General features: G+C 42.3%; 1 protein-coding gene and 1 long non-coding RNA gene across 6 annotated transcripts in view; one reads left to right on the plus strand and one right to left on the minus strand.

Moving 5' to 3' along the window:
* Nucleotides 1–3,080, minus strand: part of LOC118161051 — a 28,233-nt gene extending 25,153 nt beyond the window's left edge. Inside the window, exon 1 of the long non-coding RNA XR_004747833.1 lies at nucleotides 2,785–3,080. This is a non-coding gene — a long non-coding RNA (uncharacterized LOC118161051). The remainder of the gene's footprint in view (nucleotides 1–2,784) is intronic.
* NPAS2 (neuronal PAS domain protein 2) overlaps nucleotides 1–13,892 on the plus strand; it is a 99,287-nt gene that overhangs the window by 27,267 nt on the left and 58,128 nt on the right. The window contains exon 1 of one of the 5 annotated variants that reach the window (XM_035316082.1): nucleotides 2,779–2,885. The exons of the other annotated variants lie outside the window; for them this stretch is intronic. The gene's annotated coding sequence lies outside the window, so the exon portion shown is untranslated. Of the gene's footprint in view, nucleotides 1–2,778; nucleotides 2,886–13,892 lie in introns of those variants that run through there. 5 annotated transcript variants of the gene reach the window in all.

Below are 13,892 nucleotides of genomic sequence, written 5' to 3' on the forward strand. Positions count from 1 at the left end.
CCCCTTAGCACGCATCTCTGCTGTCCTGCAGAAACAAAATGCACATATTTGAGCTCTTTGTCATGTTCCCACTTTTCTTTCATGTCTGTTGAGTCACCCTCCCTAATCTTCTAATACATGACGAATGCACATCAGCATGCATGGTGCATGGCAGGCTCAAGGCAATTTCGGGGTAAAGGAAAAAGATTCGCTTCCATGGCATCTTTGTCCTGCAGGAACCTTATATGAGAAACAAGTATAAAACACCAGGGGAAAGCAGTACGATGTCACAGAACTTACTCTCCTAGCCCTTTCTGAGCTTTTTGCCTTTCTGCTCTTTCTGGTGAGGAACCACTCATCACTTGGATTTGTTTCTTTCCAAAAAGGGTCAGAATCGTGCCTGTGTTTGCAGCTAAGGAGCATCCAGCATGCCTTAGTGAGAGGATCTTAGAGCAATTCAGATGCTGATTGATCTCTGGCGCTTAGAGCAGCTATTCCAAACAGGCTTTGATTTACACCAGAGACTGACAGCCGGCAGGAGCCCAGGCCCAGTTGCTTCTGCCCTGGCTTCGCTCTCTGCCCATGCTCTCAGCAGCCAGCACACACAAGAGCCACTGGCTGCTCTACGGTCCAAGTCTCAGCCTCCTTATCCCTAGACAGCAAACCTCAGAAAGCAGGGCGGGCAGAGGGGGCTCCTCCGCTGTTTGTGCTAGCCTCTTGTTTTGTTTAAAACTTAGCACTCCTCCAAAATGGGGCAAAACGCCTGATTATTTCTCAGCTCTCCTGAGGTTGCATGTTTCAGTGATGACATTTGCCACCCACCTGGCAGGAGATAAGACAGGGGCAAGGGAGGCAGTGCTTGAATTAGATATTGCATCAAGTGAGGTGCTAAAGTTGCTTGTGCATGCTTAAGTAATGACAATGCTGAGGATAGTGGAGAAGAGTCCCCCAGGAACAGAACATGAACATTAATTATAGGGGGGAAAATATATTATTAACATCAGACCGCACACTACAGGAGATCCCAGTGTGACTATTAAGGGAAATTAATTACCACCTCTCTTTACCTTTCAGATCAACTCTTCTTTATAATGAGAATAATTCCTTCATTGTTACCACTAGCATTATCAGCTGTGTGAGAACAGTTTTTTCCTGGTACTCCATTCACTGGCATTGTGTATCTGCATAGTTTGAAAATAAATACTTGCAGCAGATGCATTGCATCCCCTCGGAGGGGAAGTCCCAAAGGCTCAGGCTCTGCAAAACAGAGCCACATGCTGAAATCCTGCTTCCTCTGCACTGGTAAGTGTGAAATAGCATCAAAGTCACGCTGTTTGGCTAAACCAGGAGCAGGTTCAGGAGGTAGCATGTCAGCACAGTGCCGGAGACCTCTTTCCCCTACCTGCTTCTCTCTTTCCATCAGCCACATGTGGCTGTCATTTTGGGTTTGCGAATTCTGGGACTGAGGATCCCAAGAAATAAACATCCTTTCAAAAAGAGTTAGACTTTGGTTCCTTGGAGACCAAGTTGAAACAATGAATTTGAAGATTCTCAGTCTAAATTATTTATGATGTAGCCTGCTTCCCAAAAATAGAGCAGTTAAAAGCAAGGATATACTCTTTTAAACTAATCGTGCTTCACAACCCCTTTTACAGATCCCACTGTATTTTCCAAATACATCTTGCGTCATCTCATATGAGAAATTTTTGCTGGTAAAGTCAGAATTGAGGTCAAAACTGGCCTAAAAGAAAGCTCATTACAACTTTAACATCCGTAATCCACCCTGAGGAGAGAGATGAATGCAGTGAGCAGGCTATGCATGCATTGTTTCCATTGTACTCTTGATTAACTTATAATTCACAAGTGAGGGAGTGTGAAGGAAACTACTGAGTGATGGAAGGTCACCAATTCCAAGAGGAAATAAATGACATATAGATATCCCATTCATCAATTTATTTGTGTAACAGCATTTTGGAATCTGTCTCTCTGGGGTAAAGCCCATTTAAAATCTTTTAATATTTTGCAAAGCCCAGGATGGAAAGCTTGTGTAATCATAGGGACAAAAGAACCGTACACAAAATCCACATCATCCCAGAGCAGCCAGTGCCTTTTTCCTTGAAGAGGGCACTAATTCCCTAAATTCTTCATGGCTGTCCTTGGACAGGGGACAGTAATGATCATGATTCTTACAACCCCATGCGAAGATCTGCCATCATCCTCTTATTTCTAGTACAATAACAATCCTATGCTTTGCTGTAAGGCTCACTTTGCATTCCAAGGAGTGGAATCCTGAGAAAAACCCTGATTACAGCCATGGCTCTGATTAGTGTCAGGTTCCCAGATTCTGGTATCAAGAAATATTTGAATGTGCATGCTCTCCTCTTCATATCCATTACCACACCCTCAGTTTTTATGGGAATATATTTATTAATGAACAAAATGATGCAACGAGATTGCATCAATTGCTCCCTTCATTTGTAGAAAAGCAGGTACCCCTCAAATATGCAACCAGTTCCTGAACCATTATTTCACTTTATCACGTTGAAATGGAAGCAGTGTAATGGTAGCTGGTCTAAATGTGGATGTAGTAGAAAGAAATCGACGTAGTCCATTTATTAAGGCTATAGAGGGTTTGGCTAAAATAAGAATTAAAAACAAAAAGTGGTTTGTAAAACAGGCATCTGCGCCAGACAGAGAAAAGACCTGTGCATATATTCCTGTAATTGCTTCTGCTGTTAAAGCAATACTATAGCAATAGAACAGCTGGACGTGAATGAAATGCTCTCACACTTTATTTTCTTCCACAGTTTATTGCAGAAATAATAAACACACTGTGCTGCACAGAGTCAAATTGACGCATGTGATCGTCTGCATTATTGGTGGCTAATACGGTTGCTCTGGAGCAGGTCAGTGCGCATTCTCACTTTCAGTTACTTTGGACAAATGCAAACTAAGTGTACCATGAAAAATTTCATCACATAACATGGCGCCCAAAAGATGATGTATGTCACTACTGTGATATTTTTATTATGCCTTGGAGAAAACCCATTTTAATGCACGGTTGCAAAAAGAATCACAGGTCTTAGAGCAAAAAAGACACGGAGTAACCGATGTGGACTAGCGTTTTCTTTCACATATATCAGCAGAGCTGCAAAAATGCATGAGACAGGATATCAGCGGCTTCTTTCCACATGCAATTTTTTTATTATTTTTATTTTTATTGCAGTAGGATATAGGCAAATTTGAGTTGAATTAAACGCTATTGCCAGATTTTGCAATAATGCCTGTTGGGACGGTAGTGAATTGCTAGACAGAGAAACAGGGGAAAGCTATGGCATGCATACAGGCTCTTGAGACATGGAGGAATCAAAACATATTTAAATAAATTCGTAAACTCTGCAGAGAGTTTCTTTGTTCAGCCCACAAGTACAAGCCACGGTAAGGCAGAAAAATCTCCAATCAAATTGTCACGTCTACAACACAGAGGACGGCTGGAACCGTGCGAGTGGGCAGGCTCCTCATCTGAAACACGGCTCCTCATCAGCAGGAAACTTGTTCGAGGAAGGGCGGCAGCTGCTGCGCTGTCTTGTTCCTGCTCTGTTTTAGAGGCTCGGTGTATAGCGCTAGTTTGTAACTCCAGGGCAGGTTTACAGGGCTCTGACTCCACTGGTTTACAGGGCTTTGACCCCACTGGTTTTCACTCCCTGGTGTGAGTGAGAGCAGGTAGTGGCATCGTGTCTGCATCTCAGCTGTGTGCTGGAGAGGGCCACATCTGGATGGGGCCATGGCATGGAAGGAGGAAGAGGAGGAGGAGGAGGAGGAGGAGGAGAAGGAGGCAGTGGCTCCCCGGTGAAGAGAGCAGAGGAGAGGGCAGGCTGAATAGCTTCATGTGCACTGGAGTGGGACAAAATCCAGGCTGAGGCAGAGATAATTGGTTTGATAGTCTAAGAATAAGGAAGCAGCAGATGTCTTTGAATGCATGATAAGAGCAACAGGTCAGAGACTTGGCTCATGGTGATTAGGTTTTGAGAGAGCAGGAGAAGAAGCCTGTCTTCTGAAACTTGGCACAAAGCTTGAGTCTTTTTTTGAACATCTCTCTGGGATGACAACCTATGATCCCCCCCCCTTTTTTTTCCTCCTATGGTTTCCACATTACAGTGGCTGCTTCGGTCTGCAGTTAAGTTCCTCAGGAGCAGACTAGAGAGGGCAAAGCACCTGCATCTATGAAAAGTACAATATAGGGGAAAGGGTCAGAGAGCCTCTGTTTCCCAGGGAGTCTTCTAAATGTGCCTTACCACTGCCTCAAAGATAGATTCCTATCCATGGCATAATCAGTGTAATTCATAGCAGCACCTGCATTTTCTTTCAGGGTTTCTCATACAAGCTTTGCCCAAACTGCTTTTGCTTATCCTGTATGACTGAAAACTGTCCTAGCATCCAGGGAATTGGAATACAACACAAAATAGCTGAAAGCTAGCTATGAATTTAGGAGCTGTGCTAGCCGTTTGGAGATTTATTTATTTATTTATTTGTTTATTTGTTTTTTTCCTGGGTAATGGGCAACTAAGAACCTTTCAATGTTTCAAAAAGAAAGCAGTAGAAAATATCCCTGGGGACAGGCTGCCTAAGCTCTGATCCTGTATCCGAAGTCCAGTACCAATACTTTTTCTAATGAAAAAAGTAATTCATTCAGCTAAAAGAGAGTGAGTTTGACTTTGAAAATTAAAATCAATGCTTTAATTCAATACACATACAATTACCAGCTGTCAAATAACATGTAATGCACTTTTACTAGGGAAAAAAAAAAAAAAAAAAAGAAAAAAAAAAAAAAAGGAAAAAAAATCACACCACCACCACAAAAGACCAGAAAGGAGGCTTTGACAAATGTTAGTATTCTCATAATGAACATTTTCAGTGGTTTTGAAAGCAACATCACAAAGTTAAGCACCGCAGATGATAGGGCATTATGCAGAGGGCATAAAAGGACCGATGGTGTTTTTCAGAACACATATCACTGCTTCCTGTAATGCTCTGTTGTCACATATATATGGTGATTAGCTATTTATCAGAGTGAAAGCACATCGTAAAACATTCCACATATCATTGAGTTTCTAATAATCTGTGTCACTGTAAAGATTAATACATTAAGTCAGTCCACATAACTTCACGAAATACCTTCCTTTGCCAAGATTTGTGTTGGTTTTGGCAAACAGTGGATGAAACACTGACAAAATGGGAACATCTACATATGTTGACTGGTCTGTGATATAACAGACTTGCTTTTTGCTCTGGGGCAACCCTTTTTTTTTTTTTTATGGCAATAAAAATGCCCCTGGTAGCATTGTCAGCATCTGAATACCTCACCTGCCTGCTTTACTACAGTAAGTCCTAGTTAGTCTACATTTTGGGATATGACTTGTCTGCATTGGACCCTTGCAGATTTGTTTGCCATGTTAAGACACACTGAAGACCAGCACTGTGTGTCCAGGCCAATATTTTCAATTTTGGATGCTGAGAGTTCAGCAGTGAAATCCATATTTAGTCACATAACTACACTTTCAGGCACCCAGATGTCCTTCAATTCCAGTGACTTATTTCTACCTGCATTTCTACCAACGCTTCCCCAGAGTCCCAAGGTGTCTAAGATGACAGCAGGAGTTGTATTTTAGCTGAAAGATAACTAGTGCAATTACTGTTCCTGTTAAATGAAAGAAAGAGAGAAAGAAAGAGAGAGAGAGAGAAAGAAAGAAAAAGGAAGGCAGGAAGGCAGGAAGGCAGGAAGGCAGGAAGGCAGGAAGGAAGGAAGGAAGGAAGGAAGGAAGGAAGGAAGGAAGGAAGGGAAAAAAAAAGAGAGAAACAAGCCAACCCTAACATTGCTAAAGGGCAATTGTTTCAAATCACAGAAGACCTCTGAAAATCCATCTGCATATTCAGGCAGCTAAACATACTCCCATCACTAGCTTAAAAACGCCATGTTTGAAAATCTTGTCCTGAGCCCACTCAGAAATACATGATTCGAAACGAGATAAGTGATGAATCCAAGGGAAATATAACCTTCTCAGGTTAGAGTGTGACTGATGACATGAAGCCCCAGTTCATGGGGGAAAGTGGGAGTTCATTTAGATTGATTCATTAATGTTTTTCACAGAGTCAGTAAAATACTTGATAATTAATGGAAAGAAATATGAGTTCAGCTAAAATCCTCCATAAATTAAAAGTATTTAATTTAATAGTAATTTAGAGGATTTTGCAAAGTGCCAGAGCCAGATAACTGCATTTGCAGAGGAAACAAGATTGAGAGAACTGCCTGCTGGACTGATGCACATAATATATCTTTACAGCGACGCGGGTCAGAATTCAGCAGCAATATTACTATCCTTCCCATCAATATTTCCATGAAGAGAGAGAAAAAAATATATCAGGGAAAACATTATCTCACATTTCATTCCTCGCTCTTTAGCTGACTAAAAATTTACTGCATGCCTCACAGTGTAGTTTAAGACTCGGCATTATTTCTCAGGCTAATGTCAGTTTTAAAACAGCCTGGAATTAGACAGTGGACAAACCGAAGCTGCTCATTCCAGTAAAATATTTCCAAGTTATGAAGAGATGGGAGCAGACCAAAGGGGTCCCAGCCTTTTATTGGCTTTTCTATTGGGGTTCCCTTCACCAACACCAGCTCAGACCCAGGCAGCCAAATTCCAGCTCCTCATGGCCAACATGTACGTCCAGCTTGGAGTGGTGTAGCAGCAACCGTGGGCTCCCAGATACCCATCTCCAACACACGCAACGTGTTATTTATGGCAGTGCTGGTGCACAGCCTCTGAGACACGCAATGGGCCTATGGCAAGGAAGGGGAGTGGGGAAGGTGCTGCCCGTGCAGGGAAGAAGGTGTTGGCCAGGGGTACTGGGTCCCAAATGGGCATCTCAGCCCTTTCATCTGCCAGGGGTTGGACCAGACAACAGGTTGGTTAGACATTGATGGAGCAACATGTAAAAGGGTGGGTGATACAGGAACTCAAAAGTGCTCATTAACATTTCTGCACCATCTTCCCAGGAACTAAGGGAATGGGAACTAAGGGAATAGGGAGTGTTTCACTCAGCAGAGGTAGGTTTCCTCTTTTCCTGCCCTATGTCCTTGAGAGTGAGGACATTAAAAGCAAAAGATGAGGATTTTCAAAGGAGAGAGCTACAGGGTTGGGGCTGAGATTTGGATGAGGATCTCCCTCTTTTTCTCATACCCGTTTGAAAAAGCCCCGCTCTGCTCTGGGGGATTTGAGAGACTCCCTGTTGCCAATTTTAGGAGTACTGGAACACGTTCAATCATGGACAGAAAGGATAAAGTGTACTTAATTCTCTGCACTTTAGGTGGTTTACATTGGCACAGTCTGAAAGGTTTAGAGTTCTGAAGTTTACACATTCACAAAGTCTTGGTGTTCAGATTTAACATCATGTACTTTTTCTTTAACTTGAAGTAGGAAACAATATGAACCAGCAGAAAAGTTTTTCCAGGAGCTTGCCTTTTGAATTATCCAAAGGCAGGCAGACGAAGGGGGAAAAAAACACCCAAGGGGAACCAAATGTTGTTCTGTTTAAAAGAAAAAATCCCCATACTCAAATACCCCTATAATAGTGTGGCAGTAAAATGTATGATAATAAAGTGAAGTGCTGTGGTATTGGAGTTCATGGTATTTTGTCACAGTTTCTATAAGTTGTCTTTTCTGCAGACACTAATGTTGCTACAGTTTCTATAGACACCCTTGAGACTGCTTGAAACCCACCAGGCAAGGAGCAGCAATAATATCTCTCTGACCAAACAGCCCAATCCATCCCATGACAAAAGCTTTTCCTCCTGCGGTTCCCCAAAGCTGCCTTCAGGATACCTTTTTTTGTGTGTGGATTCTAGGAGCTTTCCCTTTTCTCCCCATCTCAAGCCACAGCCTTGCGATTGCCTCTCCCGGGTGTTTCACATGAGGCAGTGAGCCAGAGGGCCTGACCCAGCACCAGCCGCAGCACAGGACCCAGCCAGGGCTCCCTGCCAGATGCTTCCTTCTCTTTTCCTCTTTTTTTTGGTGGTATTGGGTAAATATGTAAGCTAGCAGACCTACACAGAGCCACATTCCTGTTTCACTGCTTGTTCAAAGCCGGATCAGGTATGCTGACAAGAACTGAAGTCACAGCAGAATAGGTACACTGTAAAGTACCTTCCTTTCTGTAGAGTAGTTAATTCTGATTTTTTTTTAGATTACCTGCAAAACTCAGGGTGTATTGAAGGCCCAAGTCCTATTTTTCTATCTGTGGTGCAATGGCCATGGCACTGTGTTTGAAACAAAATGTGATTCAGCTTGAGTAGAGATCTAGAACTGTGTCATTTGTCCCCCTCTCATGTTTTTTACCCCTGGTAATTAAGAATGATGTGTAGCAGTGTGCAACAACTCAGGCTTTTTGGGACACGCTCTTAGTGTGTCTGTGTGAATATTTGACACAGATGACAAATAAAGTAGTACATCACCCTATCATTCTGGCAGCAGATTTTCTTTCAAGTGGAAAGGGTAAATGTACATTCAGAATAGAAAAAAAACAACACCAATTGTAGCCAAAACATGCTTTCCTACCAATACCATTTGGCACAGAAAAGATATATGATTTTGCAATTCTAACTTTCACAGTACATGAGCATGAGGTGAATCAGCATATTGCTATTTCACTATGGTTTTCAGAGTGCCTTTATTCTTTCTTTTCAAAGTTAATATCTGGCAGAGGCATAATTTGATGCTTTGTTATGGGGCTTTTAATGACTTCTATGTTTCTGAAACACAGCAGTTGAGTGAATATGCTAAAATTTAAATGCACTTTACACTCTCTGGACTATGTCCTGCATTTAGCCTGTGTTCAAGAGGACATTAGGCTGAGACATTTTGAAACCTCGATTTCATTTTAGTCAGTAGCGAGAGTTTAATATAAAATATGAAGTAGGGAGATGCTTGAGTATGAATAAAAATATGAACAAAAGCAGTTATAGTTTGCTCTCATTCCCCCATTTCATCAGTTTAAAGCTGTTTTTATGCTAAGTAGCACGGGGACACTGGAATGCAAAATCAAATCTTCCAAGGTATTTCCATGTATAGGATCCACAGGAGGATGTCACAGCTTCTGAAGCCAGAGCCCTTTTAACTGATCCTAAGTAGCCTGATTCAGGACCAGCTATGTATTTAAATTAATCATTTTGGGCTCTGCATTTATGTTGAATACACAACTTGAGCCGTACACAACTCGAGTTGTGTATTTGAGTCCTGAGTGTCGTTCAGGACCCCCCTTTCCCAAGTCGCAACCCTCAGAAGAGCTGCCTGGAAGGGGAGCTATGCCCTGAGCACCCCAGGAGAGCAGCGCTGGCTGCCTTGTGAGCTCCCCATGCAGCAGTGCAATGCCACGTCACGCAAGGCAGAGCTGTTCCACCACAAAAATAGAACACCTATCAATTACGGTTGAGGAGACAAACCTCCCGACAAAATTCAGACAAAATCCCCTGCCAGTGGTGAAGCCGGTAGCAGGAAAAGAGACGCAAGGTGCAGTAAGGTTTGCTGAATTAGAAATTTTCCCATGCAGGAAGACAATGTTGCCCAATAAAGCTGGACTTCCACTGAAGAATGATTATGCAGAGATATTTCCTGGCTCTGCACAGGCTTTTCTCTTTTCTCTTTTCTCTTCTTCATGTTGTTTGTGTTTGGTTTGAGTTTTTTTTTGTGATTGTTGTTGTTTGTCATGCTCACCCATAAGAGTTATCATTACCCCCCACAAAATTAAAAAAGAACAGGAAATGTGATATGTTCAGTACAGAGAAGATTTGAATTTTTCATCTCTTAACATTTTGTTTTTCAAATCACTGTATTCCCAGTAGCACAGCAAAAATCATTTGCTTTAATGCAATTGCTAATAACGATGATATCAACAGAAACCTCTGTTTGTTCATATGTTGAGCTCATTGAATAAAGAAGCTTATCATTTATCTGTGTAGAAGCTTTTAATTAGTTTTCTGAATTTACTCCAGAGATTAATGGGCAGATAATATTTAATACATGCTTTATTGTTTTCATTTCTTTATTGAGATATCTGAATTTGCTTGCTGTTCCACCTTTGATCTTTTACCCTGTGTCAGGAACTGTAAAATATTTGGCTGCAATCGGACAAAAAAAATCCGCTAGTCCATTGCAACGGGGTGGTAGTGGGTGGTTTATAATGTAGGACACAGCAAATTCTCCTCTATCAGGGATTATAAACTGAACTCAGAAAAGGCCATTTATACTGGTGTCACTTGCTGGCACCTGGCAAGATTTCCAGCAGCTGGGTGGGTAGGTGCCTTTTCCAGCTCACACACCGGATGAATGGTTTGTGGACTTAGGCATTCCTATTTTATTGAGATTTCTTTTGCCCCTTCCCCTCCAGCTGCCACCTTTTCCCCTGGCTCTGAGCACCAATTAAGACCCACAGCTTAATGAAAGAAGAGGAAATAGGTGTATCAGACTTCAGTATTAAATCATACCCCTGCAGTGCGTCTGCCTCACTGATGCTGGCCAATGCCAGATGCTTTCGTGGAAGAGGTGAGGCATTTCGGAGCATGGTGGTTGAAGAACTTGACCCAGGGCAGGCACAGGCAGGGCTCCACTGGCTCCTTGCAGCAGCACCATGGAAACTGATGAGCAGTGGGATGGATGTGGTTGCCAGCAAGGTCCAGGTGGGCTCCCTGTGCTATCTGAACTCCTCTGATTCTTCACTCTGAGGGTAGTGAGACACTGGAACAGGTTGCCCAGAGAAGCTGTGGATGCTCCATCCACGGAGGTGCTCACCTGCTCTCTCATTGCCAGGAAGAGAAACTGAGCCCGAGCTGCTGAGTTCATCTTTACTGCTCTCCTTTATTCTTTGCGTCCCGGGAGAAGGCGTGTGTTCAAAGTGCAGATAAAAGGGAATGGAAGCCCTAAATAAACAGTGCATCATTTTTATTAAAAAGTGCCCTGTGTAAATATGGAGCTCAACATTATGGTTTTGTTGGCCCAGTAGGAGAAGGATTAAAAATGCTTATTAATGGGATTTAAAAGCAGGAGTTCAGTTATATTAGCTACAAAAATATAATTATCATAATTAAGATTGCAAAGCGCTAATGAAGCTCTTTAATAATTATCCCTTTTCCTCGGAGATTCATTTTGTAAAACCTGATTTGAATTTTGCATCACGCTGGAGAAAATTTATCAGTGTAAAAACGGGAAGCGCTGGTAGCAGGGGCAGGCTGAGAGCGGCGGCGCTTGGCACGTCGGTGGGGACACGCTGGCACTGGGGCTGCAGCATGGCTCAGCCCGTGGTAGCAGAGGCTTAAGGTCACAAAGGCAGGTGATGGTGTAGAACATGGATGCAACCTTGGTCTGATGCTGTGTCTGAACTCTCAGCAGGCTTACAGACTTGGGCATGAAACTATGGGACTGCAACTGGAGTGTATCCAGCTACAAGGTCCATGCAACCAGGCAGAGCGTGTGTCTCTGCCCTCTCTGTATCTCTAGGCTTAGCGGTGCCCAGTCAGACTGAGCTTGGTCTTGTCAGAGATGACCTTAAAACCCATTAGATTACATGGATCACCTGCAAGGGAGACAGCAGGCGGTACAGGGCAATAGCCTGTATGGTCACAGGCTTACAAGGTCCCTCCTGAGAGAAGAGAGAGACAGCAAGTTTTCAAAATTAAATTACAACAAATCGTCCATTTAAAAATATCTCCCCAAAACAGCTTTTCATGATTCATCTCCCCAGATGATTAAATATTTAGTTCTGCTGACAGGAATATGATAGTTACTACAGAGCAGAAAATTTAGTGCAGTGTGTGAGTTATAAGCAGATATGTTATCAAGCTGTTAACACAAAAGTGATGGGATTATTGGTGTTGATATCTGTATTTATTTCTTTATATTGTGTAGGGATTTTTTTCCCCTGTACAGCAGCAGATTTAGGCCACAGCTTTACATTGGCATGGGGCAGGGACGCTGTTGCTTCCTGCATTCTCTCTGCAGTGCTGGTTTTACCACACACCTCCCACCTCCAGCCCCCATCAATGGCAGAGCAGCTGAGTCCCCTTGGGTGTCACCAGGCTGGGATGTCCATGAGGGTGAGGCCAAGGAGAACACTCAATGCCTGCCTTGAGTCCTAGTCTCCACCTCATGTAGATAGCCCCACTGGTTCTTGATGGTTTGGAAAGCAAGCAAGGTGCTACCAGGGCAGGGAGAAGGCAAGGCCACCAACAGAAGACAATCTTTCACCATAAGTCCTGCTCAGTGGAGAGGGAGCTGCCACATGCGGTTAGACACCTAAGCCTAGAAAGAAATTGGATTTCATGTTTAGTTTCTGGTGGATTTTTTTCTGAAATCTCCACAGAAATGTGTGGCCTCAAAGTTCAGTATCTTATGCTCAGAGGGGACACCATCACAGCCAGTGTAAATTTTGACAGCACTATCACAAGTTCGGAATTCCCTTCTGGAGTAAATTTATCCGCTGTTAGTAAAACTACACCTAGGCCCAGAGCCTTTAACAGAAGAGTAATTTTGTTCTTTGAGAGCCATCCCTAAATAGTTAACAAACAAACAAACAAAATAACTGGGGGGGATGAGACCATCCTATTTCAGCTCCTGGATATTTTGCTTTACACTGTTCTGCAACTGTAGTTTGTTTAATTGGATGGAAAAGATTAAAAAGATCTTGTCAAGGCTATTGCTGCTGGAAAAAAAATATAATAAAAATAATATATATTTTTTTTAAAAAAAAAAAGCAGCAACTTTGACAACAGTCCCATCGAAAAAGGCTGACTTTCTGCTTGTGTTAATTTTTTCTCAGGTAGTTCGTGCCAAACAAAACAACAATCCTTGAGATTTTGACAAATAAATCTTTAGAGTGTTATAGCCATATATTCTGCCAGTTTGCCTGCTTTGGCTGAGCGTTTGACCATCAGAAGATCACACGTCAAATGTTATATTATTCTACTTAAATATTTGCAGAAGCAAATAAACTTGAACAGATTTTTACAACCTAGAATTTTTTATAACTGAGTCCATTTTCAAAGGAAGGTCTCAGGGCTTTATTTATTTATTTTTGTAGTTTTATTTATTGCAAAATAATCTGTGCAGATCTACCTCTACATTTAGGCCTGGATTTTGCAAAGATACACATCCTTGAGGGACTTCTTATAGCAGTGTAGAGTTAAGTACATGCTGAAGTCTTTGTACATTTGGGACTTTTGATACTGTGAGGATTAAAGTTTTATAAATACCTAAAACAGATTAAGAGCATGAGAAGTAGAGAGAGAGAGAAATATATATATATATATTTTCAGTCAAGGGCTGTTCTCATGAGAGGCCTTTTTCTTCATTTTTTTCTTTTGTAATTCTATTATAAAGTGAATATTCTTTTAAATCGATGTCTAAAAATGACATGACAGACACATGACATACAGACATGCAATGTTAAGATGTATATCTCACATTTTTTTCTCCTAGATGCCAAGTTTATGAAGCAGGAGAGATGTCAGCGTAGGGGAGACAGTGCACAAGCTATTTGTAGCACAGAAGAGCAAAAACATATTAAAATAGATTTCTGGAACATATGTTTTATAGGAATTTATTTAGGGGGACTGATACACTGAGGATGTTCCAGGTGGTAGCCAGCTCAGTAGATCCAGAATCGCAGGACAGTTCAGGTTGGAAGGGACTTCAGGTAGTGTCCAGTCCAACCTCCTGCTCAAAGCAGGGCAGCTCTGAGGTCAGCACAGATTGCACAGGTCTTTCCCATCAGGTCTTGACAACCTCCAAGGACTGGGACAGCACAGCCTCTCTGGGAAGCCTGCTCTACTGCCGGGTTGTCCTCATGAGGAGATGTTTTCTCTT

Source organism: Oxyura jamaicensis, chromosome 1, assembly GCF_011077185.1.
Source record: "Oxyura jamaicensis isolate SHBP4307 breed ruddy duck chromosome 1, BPBGC_Ojam_1.0, whole genome shotgun sequence".
Classification (NCBI taxonomy): Eukaryota; Metazoa; Chordata; class Aves; order Anseriformes; family Anatidae; genus Oxyura; species Oxyura jamaicensis.